We start from the raw sequence: 13,626 nt of genomic DNA on the forward strand, positions 1-13,626 counted from the left end.
TGACAAGAACGACAGGTATGACCTTTTAGAAGACCTGCAGCCCCACATGCTAGGCAGGGCACCTTTAGTTGTAGGGGGGGATTTTAATTGTATTTTAAGCAGGAACGATAGGAGAAGAATAGGGGACGATTTTAAAGTGGACAAGACTTCAGTTTTACTTCAAAGCATATGCAGTGATTTTAGACTTGTGGACTGTTTTAAAACCATGCATCCCAGAGAGGAGGGCTTCACCTGGTTCAGTAGTGATGGCACCCGAGCCTCTCGCATAGACTACATTTTATCACGTGATTGCCCACCAACCGATGCTAGATTGGAACCTGTTTTCTTTTCTGATCACGCAATTCTTTCCTGCACCCTTTCACTCTCTTCCGGTGTGACGGCAGGAAGTGGTCTGTGGAAGCTCAATTGCTCCCTGTTAGAAGACAGGGAGCTAGTTAGGCTGTACAGGGAGCAATACCGAGAGTGGCAGACCCTTCAAGACTTTTACGATACACGTGCACAGTGGTGGGAAATGGTGAAGGGAAAGACAAAGACGTTTTACAGACAGGCAGGGAAAAGAAAGAAAAGACAACAAAAGCTGCAAAACGCAGAGGTATTTTAAACGGCCAACATGGATTTTTAATCCAGAGATTTTTAACAAATTAAAACAGAGAGAGGTTGCAGGTTTTAATAGCAAAGGTGTGATTTTAAGAAGCAAGGAAAGGGAAATAGAGGAAGGAGAGTGCACAAGATATTTTTTAAGAAAATCGTAAATAAAGGGGGGCCATGTTGAACTTAAAAAGAAAACGGGTGCACAGCTGACACAACAGAGGAAATGTCAAAGAAACTGTCGAACATTTTTACCGTGAACTGTACGTAAAAAACTCCCGGGGACATGACGAAGTTTTAAATTGACCAAGCAACAAACGACAACGTGCTTTTAACCCAAGATTTTACGATACCGGAATTAAACAAATGCATCAAATCTTTTAAGACAGTCGCAGAAGACGGGCTTCCCTTGGAATTTTATCTGACATTTTGGGACATTTTAGCACCAGACTTGCTTGCTGTTTTTATGGATTTTGAACAAATGGACCGACTTCCTGACAGCTTTAGAGCAGGGATAGTGACTCTCCTTCACAAAGACATCAAAGACGCCTTATTGGAGACCTATCACACTCTTAAATTTTGACTGTAAACTTTTAGTAAACTTTAGCCTCACGCATGTCCTTGTTTTTAGATCTGATTCACCCGGATCAAGCCTGTGCCGTCCCGGGGAGAAGATCACCGACAGCCTCGTACTGATCAGCCATCTGTTACGCGAGAGACAGAAACATTCGGCTAGTAGTCCTGAATTTAGATTTTGAGAAAGCCTTTGATCGGGTCTCGCACCAGTACCTTTTCCAGGTACTGCAAAAAATGGGTTCCCGAGAGGTTGGTGGGTGGGAGCTGTACCGGGAGAGGGTCTCCTCTGAGCGCCTGACAAGATCAGTGATATAAACTCTGTTTGGGGGAGCTGAATGAGTTCCCTACGTTTGATAGAACTCACTACACTCCTGCACAACAGTGGACTTGGAGAAGAGCTTTTATTATCCATTTATTTTTGTGAGTTTTATTTTAACAAATGCACTCCGCTTTGAAGACTTTTAACAGACACTCACAGACATGGACAAGCTGAAAACCATTTTATACCTTTTTTGACGTTATCTGTAATGCATTTTAAACACCTTTTTAAATGTTGTTTTACAGAGAACATTTATCTATTTATTGACATGTTGTATTTTAAAAGGTAACTTGGAATTGACATATTATGAATCATGTTTGAATTGAGTGTCAATAAAATTTTTCTCAAAAGAAAAAAATCTGTTCTTATCAGTTTAATATCTGATATGTCCCCTATAAGGGGGCAACATATTAAATGGATTTTTAGCACCGGGAGCTGAGACGAGGGGCTTGCTCCGTCCACTCCACGCATCGACCCGGTATTGCAGTGCCTCCGGGGGCGGTGCACCCTTCTCCTGCCTTGTGTAAAACCAAAATACTGACCCAAACGCAGAGGTTCGTCGCTCTGCCGGACGCCGGCCCGAAAAAGGCGCCAGTCGAGGGGGGCGGCCAGCTGAAGCCTCGAAGAAGGCAGCGAGATTTGCACTTTATGATTGGCAGACGACGAGGGGATATTTGGGACCGGCATGGCTGTTAAATGTGCCCTGCACTTCCCCTCCCTTTCTCCCACTCGTCATCGAGAGCCCGAGTATTTCGGATGCTCGGTAGCCTGTGTCCAAAAGCCAGGCCTTCATTTCTCCGATTGGATAGAGCCTCTCAGAAGGTGGGGAGGGGACACTGCGGCGCCTCCGTAGGCCCGGCACGGTTGGCCAACACGGTGGAGGAACCGCAGCGTAGAAAGGATACAAGAAACTAAAACACCTCAAATGAAGCAAGAAAACCTGCTACAACTGCTAAATCGGTGAATAAAACACACTTACCTTCTCGTCTTTGGTCTGGTCAAGGTGGCAGTCCGGCAGAGGACAGGTAGGCAGTCCTCGGGACCAATGAATTCCTTGTTGCAAAAGTTTTTCAGCTACGGCAAAGTTGAAATTTTATTCACAAGGAATGAGGTGAATCTCCTCCCAGAAAAGCTGGTGACACAAAACGAAGCCCCAAACCGGCAAAGGTTTTAACCAGAAAGAGGAGGCCATTGCAGTCTTGGCCAAAAGGCCGAGAAGCGATCGGCCACATTTCCCCTCCCTTTCTCTCACTCGTCATCGAGAGGCTACAAGAGCCCGAGTCGTTCGGTAGCCTCTGTCCAAAAGCCAGGCCTTCGTCTCTCCGCAGCCCGATTGGATAGAGCCTGCCATGACCTGGGGAGGGGTAGGGGAACGGGCGTGGCCTGGTACTTGGGACTCGAGAGGCAGAGTGAGGCTTACCGTGAGGGTAGTGGCCGGGACGACTAGGCTCGTCGGCGGCTCTGGAGGAGGGGCCCGTACTTACTCGGGTTTCTCTTCATAACGTACAAGTCTTTCGCCTTTTACTAAAGACTTCCGTGGAGAGGGACGCCAATGAGTTAAAACTATTTTTGGCAGGCTCTGCCGTGTGGCCGAGCCTCGTGCGTTTGTGAAAAGGAAATAAAACGCCGCCCCCGGCAAGGTTGAGCGGTGCGACGAGGCGCGCTCGGGAGGAGGTGCTGAGACTCAGCCGTTGTTATGCGCAGTTGAAACCACTGCGCCACGGCAGGGGGAGAACTGCTCCGGGAGGTGGGCGCTGGAAGCAACCAGCGGGGGTTATCGCTTCTCGGCCTTTTGGCTAAGATTGAGTAAGAGGAGGATCTGTTGACAGTCTACAATGACATCGTCAGCTAACTCACAGCAGGTGCATGCCGTGCTGAAAAATACGCTTAGGTTTGTGTGGAACAGTACCGACGAGTTAATGGAGAGAAAGATTTTTGGACAAGCCATTCTGTTTGGAGCTCTGTGCCTCAAGATTGACGACCTTCTGTGTCTGCAGAAAAACGCCACGGACAAGTATTACGACGTCACGTTTTACACCGTTACCAAGATGGAGGAGGTGAAAGGATTAGCACTTCGATTGGCAGACGGATTGCTGAAAAACTTCAGGGTGCTCAGCCTGTGTCGTACTGGTGAGCGCATTGTGACTGTGCACATTTACAACCCTTGGGTGTCAGAGGAAGCAACCAGGTATTTTCTTGCCAGGTACGTGACTGTGTTAACAAGTATGGGAGACATTAAGGATGTGCTGGGGATATGGACCGGAAAACGGCAATTCCGGGTCATGCTGAAGGAAGACCCGAATGGTTATGATGGTTTTTGCCATCCCCCGCTACCTTCACCATTGGCTCCCATAGAGGTTTCCTAGTCTATGGGGGTCAGCCGCTGTACTGCAGGCAATGTGCTTCATATGGACACCTGGCAAGGTCTTGCAGACAGGTGCGGTGCAGAAACTGTGATAGTTTGGGACACACCATGAGAAATTGTGATCAGCCAAAAAAATGTAGTTTATGTGGGCTGGAAGGACATTTATTTGGGCATTGCCCAGAAGTGGGGTCTTCGTATGCACGTGCTGCCAGACGGGAGTCGGTGGCCCCAGGTGCGCAACACAGGGATGGACCCGCATGTGACGACCCACGCTCCACATCCTTAAGAGCAATTGAGGACGTAATTGCCGAGCTCACGGGAGGAGTGGTGGAGACAAAGGGGGCAGATGCACTGGAGGTGGTGTCAGTCCAGGCAGAGAGCGAGGACGCCTGGGGGAAGCAGGGGGGGGAAGCTGAGAGTTTGGAGGAGGCTTCTTCTGTTATTGAGTGGGTCGCGGGGAAGAAAGGAGGAAAAAGTAAGAGAAAGAGGGCAAAGACGAGCTTGTTGCTTTCACCACCATCCTCTCCTCTGCTCGTTGAGGCGAACAGGTTTGGGGTACTTGTTTCTGAGGTTTGGGAAGAAATGCAGGAGGGAAAGGAGACTGGACAGGTGCATGAGATCACTGACAAGGCGGCAAAGGGGGGGGCAGCGCTGCGGCAGCTGTGGACGATTGCCTGGAGAGTGAGGAAGCTGGGGAGGCGTTAACCCAGAAAGGCATGACTGCATCGTCCAGTAGTAAGGTTCCAGCCAGCGGTGTCCCAGGAGAGCCTCCCTGCATAGCTGTATTCTCCTCGGATGCTCCTCCTGCCCCGAGAAGCTGCCCCGTACTCTCAGAAGATAGCCCTTCCAGTTCAGAGTGCTCTTTCCCACTGAAGGAGCCAGATGAGGAGGACTTTCTGCCATGATTGGTGGAAAGAGCAACGTGAGTGAGCATACTGTTTTGGGCTCCTTTTTTTTTCTGTCACTTCCTCCATTTTTCTTTTTTTTGCATAGTCTGTCTTTATTTCATATATTAACTATAAATGTGAGGGGGTTGAGAAATGCATCAAAGAGAGCAGTAGTTTTTTCTCATTTAAGTTCAGTGGATTTTTCTTTGTGCCTCTTGCAAGAGGTCCACCTAAAGACTGTGGAGGATGTGAAGGGGTTCACAAAAGAGTGGGTTAAAGGGGACTCTAGATGGAGCATTGGGGGTGTTCACTCATCTGGGGTGGGGACGTTAAGTGGGAATGTGGAAGTTAAAATAGTCGGGAGTTTTTCTGTGATACAGGGGAGGGTTTTGGTCACAGATGTTGACTGGAAGGGTAAGAGTTTAAGAGTGGTAAATATATATGCCCATGCTGCACCAAAAGAACGAAATGAGCTATTTCTTAAGTTAGACACCGTTTTCATGACCAATCGTCATGTAATCGTTGGAGGTGATTTCAACTCTCCTAGTGAGGGCAAAAACATGGGAGTTAACTTCCATAGTTTGGTAAAAAAGTACAGTTTAGTTGATAGTTTTAGGAGTTTTAACTCTGATGACCCTGGTTTCACATGGGGAAACAGTAGAGGGGCACGGAGTAGAATAGATTATATTTTTTGTCCGTTAGATTTTCAGGTGTTTGAGGCACAAGTGTCACCTGTTTTCTACTCAGATCACAACATGCTCTCTGTTGTATTAAACCTGAAGGTGACATGTTTTGGGAAAGGGTACTGGAAATTGAATAACAGTATTCTTGGAGCCCGGCAGTTTAGGGTAGGGTTCAGGAGTTTCTTCAAGGAGTGCATTAAAATGAAGATGTTTTATGGTAATGTATCTGGATGGTGGGAAAGCACAAAGGTCCGTATTAAACATTACATACAGGTGTACTCAAAAGAATCCAGAAAAGCGGAGTTTAAAGAATATTATCAATTGCAAAAATCAATAGAAAATTTAATGGCACAACAAAACACTGGTGAGCGCATAGATGAGGAATTATTGAAACGCTGGCAAAACGAGCAGAGGCTATTTTTTCATAAGAGGGCTGAGGCTTATAAATTCAGGAGTCTTGATGAAAAATGGGAAAAGGATGAGAAATGTTCATCCTATTTTTTCAAGCAGTCTAAAGTACGGGCAAAGAGAAGGAGAATAGCCTCCCTTCTAAATGAACGAGGGGAGGAAATTGACGATCCGGAAGGGCTGGTAGAAATTGCTTCGGGTAATTATTCCAAGTTTTTTAGCGCAGAAATAGTAGATTATAGTAAGGGTTCACTGCTGTTGAATAATGTAGATAGCTCAATCCCCGACTATCTGAAACTAGAGTTGGATAAAGACATACAATTGGAAGAAATTTTGAAGGCGCTTCAGTCTTTAAAGAAAGGGAAGGTGCCAGGAGTGGATGGACTTACAAAAGAATTTTACTTGGTTTTCTGGGAAGATATTGGGCCTCAGTTGTTAGATTTGTTTACTTTCATTTGCACATCTGGGATAATGGGGAGCACAATGAGAGAGGGGGTGATTTCCCTGCTATATAAAAAAGGGGACGTTCGAGATATATCCAACTACAGACCCTTAACGATGTTGTGCACAGATTATAAGATTTTTAGTAAAATTCTAACAAACAGGTTGGTATCCGCCTTGGAGTTCATTATAGGACTGGATCAAACTTGTGCAGTACAAGGCAGACAGATACAATGGAATCTGCAAATGCACAGAGATGTACTAGCCTATTCCGAGGATAGAAATTTTCCCCTTATTGTGCTCAGTCTTGATCAGGAAAAAGCTTTTGATAGGGTCAATCACAAATTTTTATTTAGGATTTTGGAAAGATTTGGGTTTGGTAAAAGATTTAGAAGTTGGCTGAAGATTTTATACACAGAGGTAGGAAGTAGAGTTAATGTCAATGGCAACATGGGAGTTTTGTTTAAGCAAACCAGGGGCGTCAGGCAGGGGTGCCCTGCATCAGCCCCTTTGTATGTTGTGTTTATTGAAATTTTGGCATGTGCAATTAGAAAAAATGCTAAAATCAGGGGTCTACCGTTGCCAGGTGGGGAAACATTGGTTATATCTCAGTTTGCAGACGACACTGTATTGTATTTAGAAAATGACTTTTGTTTAAAGGAAGCTATTAATGTTATTGAAGTGTTCTCGAGTGCTTCAGGGTCTAGGATTAATAAAGGGAAGTCACTGATTAAATATCTGGGAAGGTGGAAGGATAGGAATGACAAGCCATATGGGCTTGCCCTGTGCGCGGGGCCGATGACATTATTGGGTATATCCTTTGGTAATAAGGATGATGTTGAAAGTAATTGGGAGGTAAGATTAGCTAAAGTGCTATCAAAGCTCAACATGTGGAAATTGAGAAAACTGTCATTCAGTGGCAAAGTCCTAGCTATAAAAGCCGATATATTGCCAGCCTTACTTCATGTGGCATGTGTTTTTCCCATGACGGCAATGATTTGCTTAAAGTTGCAAAGGATGTTGTTTAATTTCATGTGGGGAGGGTATGAATATATTAAAAGAGAAATAATGTACCAGCCTATTGAGAGAGGAGGTAAAGACATGCCAAATGTCAGGTTGAAGTTGAACGTGATTTTTTTTTCAAATATCTGTAAAATAACTATGTCACCTCCAAAACATAAATGTCACTCTTTAATGAAATTTTGGCTTGCTATGCATTTGAGGCCCTTAGGGGTAGCATGGGATAACAGGTCTCCCAAAGCTGAGGTTATGCCTTTGTACTATAAAGGAATAATCAGTTGGGCAAAGAAGTACAAGGAGTGTTGGGATAGTCATTTAGTACTCAATCATAGAAAACTGTATGAGGAATTGATGGCCAGGTTCAACCCAAGAGAAACTGTTCATATTCCTTCTGAAGTATGGAAGAGAACACAGTTTAAGCAGTTGGACAATCAGTTGAAAGATTTTAATTGGTTGGTGCTTCACAGGAGATTAGCAGTAAGAAACACCTTGTTTAATCACGGCCTAACAAGAAGTAAGTACTGTCCAAGAGAGGGATGTTTGGGAAAAGAAACGGTGGAACATGCATTATTTGAGTGTTTTTTCGCACAACAAATTTGGGAGGGGTTGGGTAAAAAGTTTGTTCTTTGAGGGATATGACATGGGAAGGGGTTCTTTACATGGAATTTAATATGGAGAGGGAGAAACTGCATAAAGTAGTGCTTCTCGTATCTATAGTAAAGTACAAGTTGTGGGAGGTAAGATGTGATGGGCTAAATGGAGGAAGCAAGTGGTCAGTGTTGGGAACTATAAAGAGCATTGAAGACTCAATAGAGAGGCGATACCAATTAGAGATCAGAAAATGGGGTATTGACTCGATCAAAGACAGATGGAAAATGATTTATGGTAATTCATAGAGGTCAACAGAAGGTGTTGTGGATTTATTATGATGGTTATGGGAGTGGTTTTGTTATGGTCTCTTCATGCATACATGCCATGCATCGTAATGGAAAAAAAGAAAAAAAGAGAGGGCTCGAGAACTGGGTTCCATGAGTTATTGATGTATACCTTGTGTTTTGTTGATGTCGTTTTTCTTTTTTTTACTAATTAAGGTAACAAAGGGACACTGTGTATAGAGATGCCGAGGGGGAGGATTGTTGTTTTGTGTTGGATGTGGGATTAATATAGGTGGGATGCAAGTACTGAAATGTGTGTATTGAATGTTTATGTCACAAATAAATTATATTTTCCAAAAAAAAAAAAAAAAAATCTGTTCTTATCAGTTTAATATCTGATATGTCCCCTATAAGGGGGCAACATATTAAATGGATTTTTAGCACCGGGAGCTGAGACGAGGGGCTTGCTCCGTCCACTCCACGCATCGACCCGGTATTGCAGTGCCTCCGGGGGCGGTGCACCCTTCTCCTGCCTTGTGTAAAACCAAAATACTGACCCAAACGCAGAGGTTCGTCGCTCTGCCGGACGCCGGCCCGAAAAAGGCGCCAGTCGAGGGGGGGCGGCCAGCTGAAGCCTCGAAGAAGGCAGCGAGATTTGCACTTTATGATTGGCAGACGACGAGGGGATATTTGGGACCGGCATGGCTGTTAAATGTGCCCTGCACTTCCCCTCCCTTTCTCCCACTCGTCATCGAGAGCCCGAGTATTTCGGATGCTCGGTAGCCTGTGTCCAAAAGCCAGGCCTTCATTTCTCCGATTGGATAGAGCCTCTCAGAAGGTGGGGAGGGGACACTGCGGCGCCTCCGTAGGCCCGGCACGGTTGGCCAACACGGTGGAGGAACCGCAGCGTAGAAAGGATACAAGAAACTAAAACACCTCAAATGAAGCAAGAAAACCTGCTACAACTGCTAAATCGGTGAATAAAACACACTTACCTTCTCGTCTTTGGTCTGGTCAAGGTGGCAGTCCGGCAGAGGACAGGTAGGCAGTCCTCGGGACCAATGAATTCCTTGTTGCAAAAGTTTTTCAGCTACGGCAAAGTTGAAATTTTATTCACAAGGAATGAGGTGAATCTCCTCCCAGAAAAGCTGGTGACACAAAACGAAGCCCCAAACCGGCAAAGGTTTTAACCAGAAAGAGGAGGCCATTGCAGTCTTGGCCAAAAGGCCGAGAAGCGATCGGCCACATTTCCCCTCCCTTTCTCTCACTCGTCATCGAGAGGCTACAAGAGCCCGAGTCGTTCGGTAGCCTCTGTCCAAAAGCCAGGCCTTCGTCTCTCCGCAGCCCGATTGGATAGAGCCTGCCATGACCTGGGGAGGGGTAGGGGAACGGGCGTGGCCTGGTACTTGGGACTCGAGAGGCAGAGTGAGGCTTACCGTGAGGGTAGTGGCCGGGACGACTAGGCTCGTCGGCGGCTCTGGAGGAGGGGCCCGTACTTACTCGGGTTTCTCTTCATAACGTACAAGTCTTTCGCCTTTTACTAAAGACTTCCGTGGAGAGGGACGCCAATGAGTTAAAACTATTTTTGGCAGGCTCTGCCGTGTGGCCGAGCCTCGTGCGTTTGTGAAAAGGAAATAAAACGCCGCCCCCGGCAAGGTTGAGCGGTGCGACGAGGCGCGCTCGGGAGGAGGTGCTGAGACTCAGCCGTTGTTATGCGCAGTTGAAACCACTGCGCCACGGCAGGGGGAGAACTGCTCCGGGAGGTGGGCGCTGGAAGCAACCAGCGGGGGTTATCGCTTCTCGGCCTTTTGGCTAAGATCAAGTGTAGTATCTGTTCTTATCAGTTTAATATCTGATATGTCCCCTATAAGGGGGCAACATATTAAATGGATTTTTAGCACCGGGAGCTGAGACGAGGGGCTTGCTCCGTCCACTCCACGCATCGACCCGGTATTGCAGTGCCTCCGGGGGCGGTGCACCCTTCTCCTGCCTTGTGTAAAACCAAAATACTGACCCAAACGCAGAGGTTCGTCGCTCTGCCGGACGCCGGCCCGAAAAAGGCGCCAGTCGAGGGGGGGCGGCCAGCTGAAGCCTCGAAGAAGGCAGCGAGATTTGCACTTTATGATTGGCAGACGACGAGGGGATATTTGGGACCGGCATGGCTGTTAAATGTGCCCTGCACTTCCCCTCCCTTTCTCCCACTCGTCATCGAGAGCCCGAGTATTTCGGATGCTCGGTAGCCTGTGTCCAAAAGCCAGGCCTTCATTTCTCCGATTGGATAGAGCCTCTCAGAAGGTGGGGAGGGGACACTGCGGCGCCTCCGTAGGCCCGGCACGGTTGGCCAACACGGTGGAGGAACCGCAGCGTAGAAAGGATACAAGAAACTAAAACACCTCAAATGAAGCAAGAAAACCTGCTACAACTGCTAAATCGGTGAATAAAACACACTTACCTTCTCGTCTTTGGTCTGGTCAAGGTGGCAGTCCGGCAGAGGACAGGTAGGCAGTCCTCGGGACCAATGAATTCCTTGTTGCAAAAGTTTTTCAGCTACGGCAAAGTTGAAATTTTATTCACAAGGAATGAGGTGAATCTCCTCCCAGAAAAGCTGGTGACACAAAACGAAGCCCCAAACCGGCAAAGGTTTTAACCAGAAAGAGGAGGCCATTGCAGTCTTGGCCAAAAGGCCGAGAAGCGATCGGCCACATTTCCCCTCCCTTTCTCTCACTCGTCATCGAGAGGCTACAAGAGCCCGAGTCGTTCGGTAGCCTCTGTCCAAAAGCCAGGCCTTCGTCTCTCCGCAGCCCGATTGGATAGAGCCTGCCATGACCTGGGGAGGGGTAGGGGAACGGGCGTGGCCTGGTACTTGGGACTCGAGAGGCAGAGTGAGGCTTACCGTGAGGGTAGTGGCCGGGACGACTAGGCTCGTCGGCGGCTCTGGAGGAGGGGCCCGTACTTACTCGGGTTTCTCTTCATAACGTACAAGTCTTTCGCCTTTTACTAAAGACTTCCGTGGAGAGGGACGCCAATGAGTTAAAACTATTTTTGGCAGGCTCTGCCGTGTGGCCGAGCCTCGTGCGTTTGTGAAAAGGAAATAAAACGCCGCCCCCGGCAAGGTTGAGCGGTGCGACGAGGCGCGCTCGGGAGGAGGTGCTGAGACTCAGCCGTTGTTATGCGCAGTTGAAACCACTGTGCCACGGCAGGGGGAGAACTGCTCCGGGAGGTGGGCGCTGGAAGCAACCAGCGGGGTTATCGCTTCTCGGCCTTTTGGCTAAGACTGCGATCGCCTCCTGTGTCTGGATAAAACTTTTGCCTGTTTGTGGCGAAGTGTTACCAGGTTTTTGGGAGGATACTCACATTATTCCTTGTGAATAAAATTTCAACTTTGTTGTAGTTGAAATTGTTTCACACAAAGGAATTCATTGGTTTAGAGGACTGCTTACCTGTACTCTGCCGGAATAACATCTCGACCAGGCCAAACAAGACAAGGTAAGTGTGTTTTATTCACCTTTCTAACATTTTTAGTAGATTTTATTGCTCTTTTTAGAGCATTCTTTTACCTTATTTTAGTTGACTTGGTTTTAGACTTTTTAGGTGTTTTAGCTTCCTTTTACCACTTTTACGTTGTGGTGCCTCCACCATGGCGGCCAACCATGCCGGCATGAGGAGGCACCACAGTGTCAGATTTACATTCAAAGAAAAAGATGGAAAAACCCTTGTTATGTCAAGGCTTGACTTCTCAAGGAAAATGATCCAGAACATTTTGAAATTCTCCCCGCAGGATATAAATTGTATTTTGACTCTGCCATTTGGAAAAGGTTTGATGTGAGTTTTGTCTCTGCTGCCGTGTTCAGAGATTTCTGGACACGCTTCGAAAATGAAAAACCCCAGTGTACTGCATTTAATGTTGAGAAACTGACTGATAATGCCGCTAAAACGGTAATTGTCAGAATGTTCAATGAGACTGTGAATGCAGATGACATTGTTTGTGGCTGGGCAGATTTTGCACTGTTAAAGGCCAGGCTACCAAAGTGAGAGATGAGGATGGCATCTGGAATTGCGCTTGGAGGGTCCCCATCCAACAATGGCAAGACCCTCAAGGCTTCCAGGGCCTGAAACATCTGCCATCCATGATAGTTCTGGGAAACAACAGGGGCTACATTCATTACCAGGGCCAGCCCAAACTCTGCCGCAAGTGTGGTGAGAATGGGCACCTGGCAGAAGCGTGCCAGCAGATCATTTGTGGTAAATGTAGAGAAATTGGGCATACTTTCGAGGAATGCACCAATGGCAGAAAGTGCAATCTTTGTGGAGAAACAAACCACCTCTTCAGAGATTGCCCTAAGTCATTTGCCAACAAATTAAAGGCAGCAAAGGCACAAATGGCGGACAAGACGAAGCAGTTAGAGAGCTAATTGAAGAGGCTGGGCTGGAGAATTCAAATCTCCGCCAAATCCTGTGATTGGAGGAGAAGGACCAGTAGAGGCGGGAGAAGGGGAGGGGCCTGCAGCTGCCCCACAAGTGGAGAACAGGGAAGAAGCAGTGGCAGTGCAGGCAGAAGGCGGAGCTAGCTCAGTGACTGGCTCAGAACAAAAATTTGGCCAGTCACAGAGTGATAGCGAGGATGTCCCCTCCCCAATGCCCAGCCGGCCAAGAGACTAATTTCAGAATTGTCTTCTGAGTCTCCTGGAGCCTCGGAAAAGAGGGGAAGAGCTGAGAGCTACTCAGACAGTTCATCTGTGGAGGAGCCCGAGTCTTCCCTCCAATTCGCCTAATGAAGTCTCTTTTTTAACTATAGCTCTGCAATCAACCCCTAAGGACTCAAAGCTCATGCAACCCTGCGTCAGAGGCCAACTCCTAGAGTCCGAAAGGAAAGGCTCAACCCGTCATCTCTCACCCATGAGAATGAAGGAAGAGCTCCATTCACAGAAATCCACTAACGCTTGTTTTTATTGAAATCCCCCTTTTTTTTAGTCTTTAAGATGTCATACCTGCAAATTTTAACCATACTCATGACACTCACCTTCTCAACTATCAATGTGAGGATGTGAAGTCGAGAGTTAGAGCCCAGATTGTTATATCCTTTCTTAACTCTTTAAGTCTGACGTGTTTTTATAAGGAATGCGGCCTAACCATTTTTAAAACACTACAGAGAATGGGAGGAGTTATGGCCACAAACGTCGATATGGAGCGGCTCAAATGAAAACAAAAATGATGAGTGGCCATTTTAATAAAAAACCCTCTAGTCTTGGTGAAGGGCAGCACTGTGGTGAGAGATGGTCGGGCAGCTTTTAACACTTGACTTTTATGGGGAAGGATTTTAACGTCTTAAATATTATTTGCTGTAATGACAAGAACAGGTATGACCTTTTAGAAGACCTGCAGCCCCACATGCTAGGAGGGCACCTTTAGTTGTAGGGGGGATTTTAATTGTATTTTAAGCAGGAACGACAGGAGAATAGGGGAC

At 46.9% G+C, this 13,626-nt stretch overlaps 5 non-coding genes and 1 pseudogene across 5 annotated transcripts; all 6 read left to right on the top strand.

The window, feature by feature from the left end:
• The first annotated feature begins 1,815 nt into the window (after positions 1–1,815).
• Positions 1,816–1,995, top strand: LOC119885253 (annotated as a pseudogene).
• A 968-nt stretch (positions 1,996–2,963) lies between these two features.
• On the top strand, positions 2,964–3,076 carry LOC119885237. The gene has a single exon (XR_005441225.1). It is a non-coding gene; the product is annotated as a U5 spliceosomal RNA (small nuclear RNA).
• Positions 3,077–8,506: 5,430 nt separating this feature from the next.
• On the top strand, positions 8,507–8,689 carry LOC119885265. The gene has a single exon (XR_005441242.1). It is a non-coding gene; the product is annotated as a U2 spliceosomal RNA (small nuclear RNA).
• Positions 8,690–9,658: 969 nt separating this feature from the next.
• LOC119885238 lies at positions 9,659–9,771 on the top strand. Its single transcript, XR_005441226.1, has one exon. It is a non-coding gene; the product is annotated as a U5 spliceosomal RNA (small nuclear RNA).
• A 183-nt stretch (positions 9,772–9,954) lies between these two features.
• On the top strand, positions 9,955–10,146 carry LOC119885248. The gene has a single exon (XR_005441236.1). It is a non-coding gene; the product is annotated as a U2 spliceosomal RNA (small nuclear RNA).
• A 969-nt stretch (positions 10,147–11,115) lies between these two features.
• Positions 11,116–11,228, top strand: LOC119885239. Its single transcript, XR_005441227.1, has one exon. It is a non-coding gene; the product is annotated as a U5 spliceosomal RNA (small nuclear RNA).
• The last annotated feature ends 2,398 nt before the right edge of the window (positions 11,229–13,626 follow it).

Source organism: Micropterus salmoides, unplaced genomic scaffold (assembly GCF_014851395.1).
Source record: "Micropterus salmoides isolate LMB-PRFRI ecotype aquatic unplaced genomic scaffold, ASM1485139v1 Ms_hic_scaffold_3971, whole genome shotgun sequence".
Classification (NCBI taxonomy): Eukaryota; Metazoa; Chordata; class Actinopteri; order Centrarchiformes; family Centrarchidae; genus Micropterus; species Micropterus salmoides.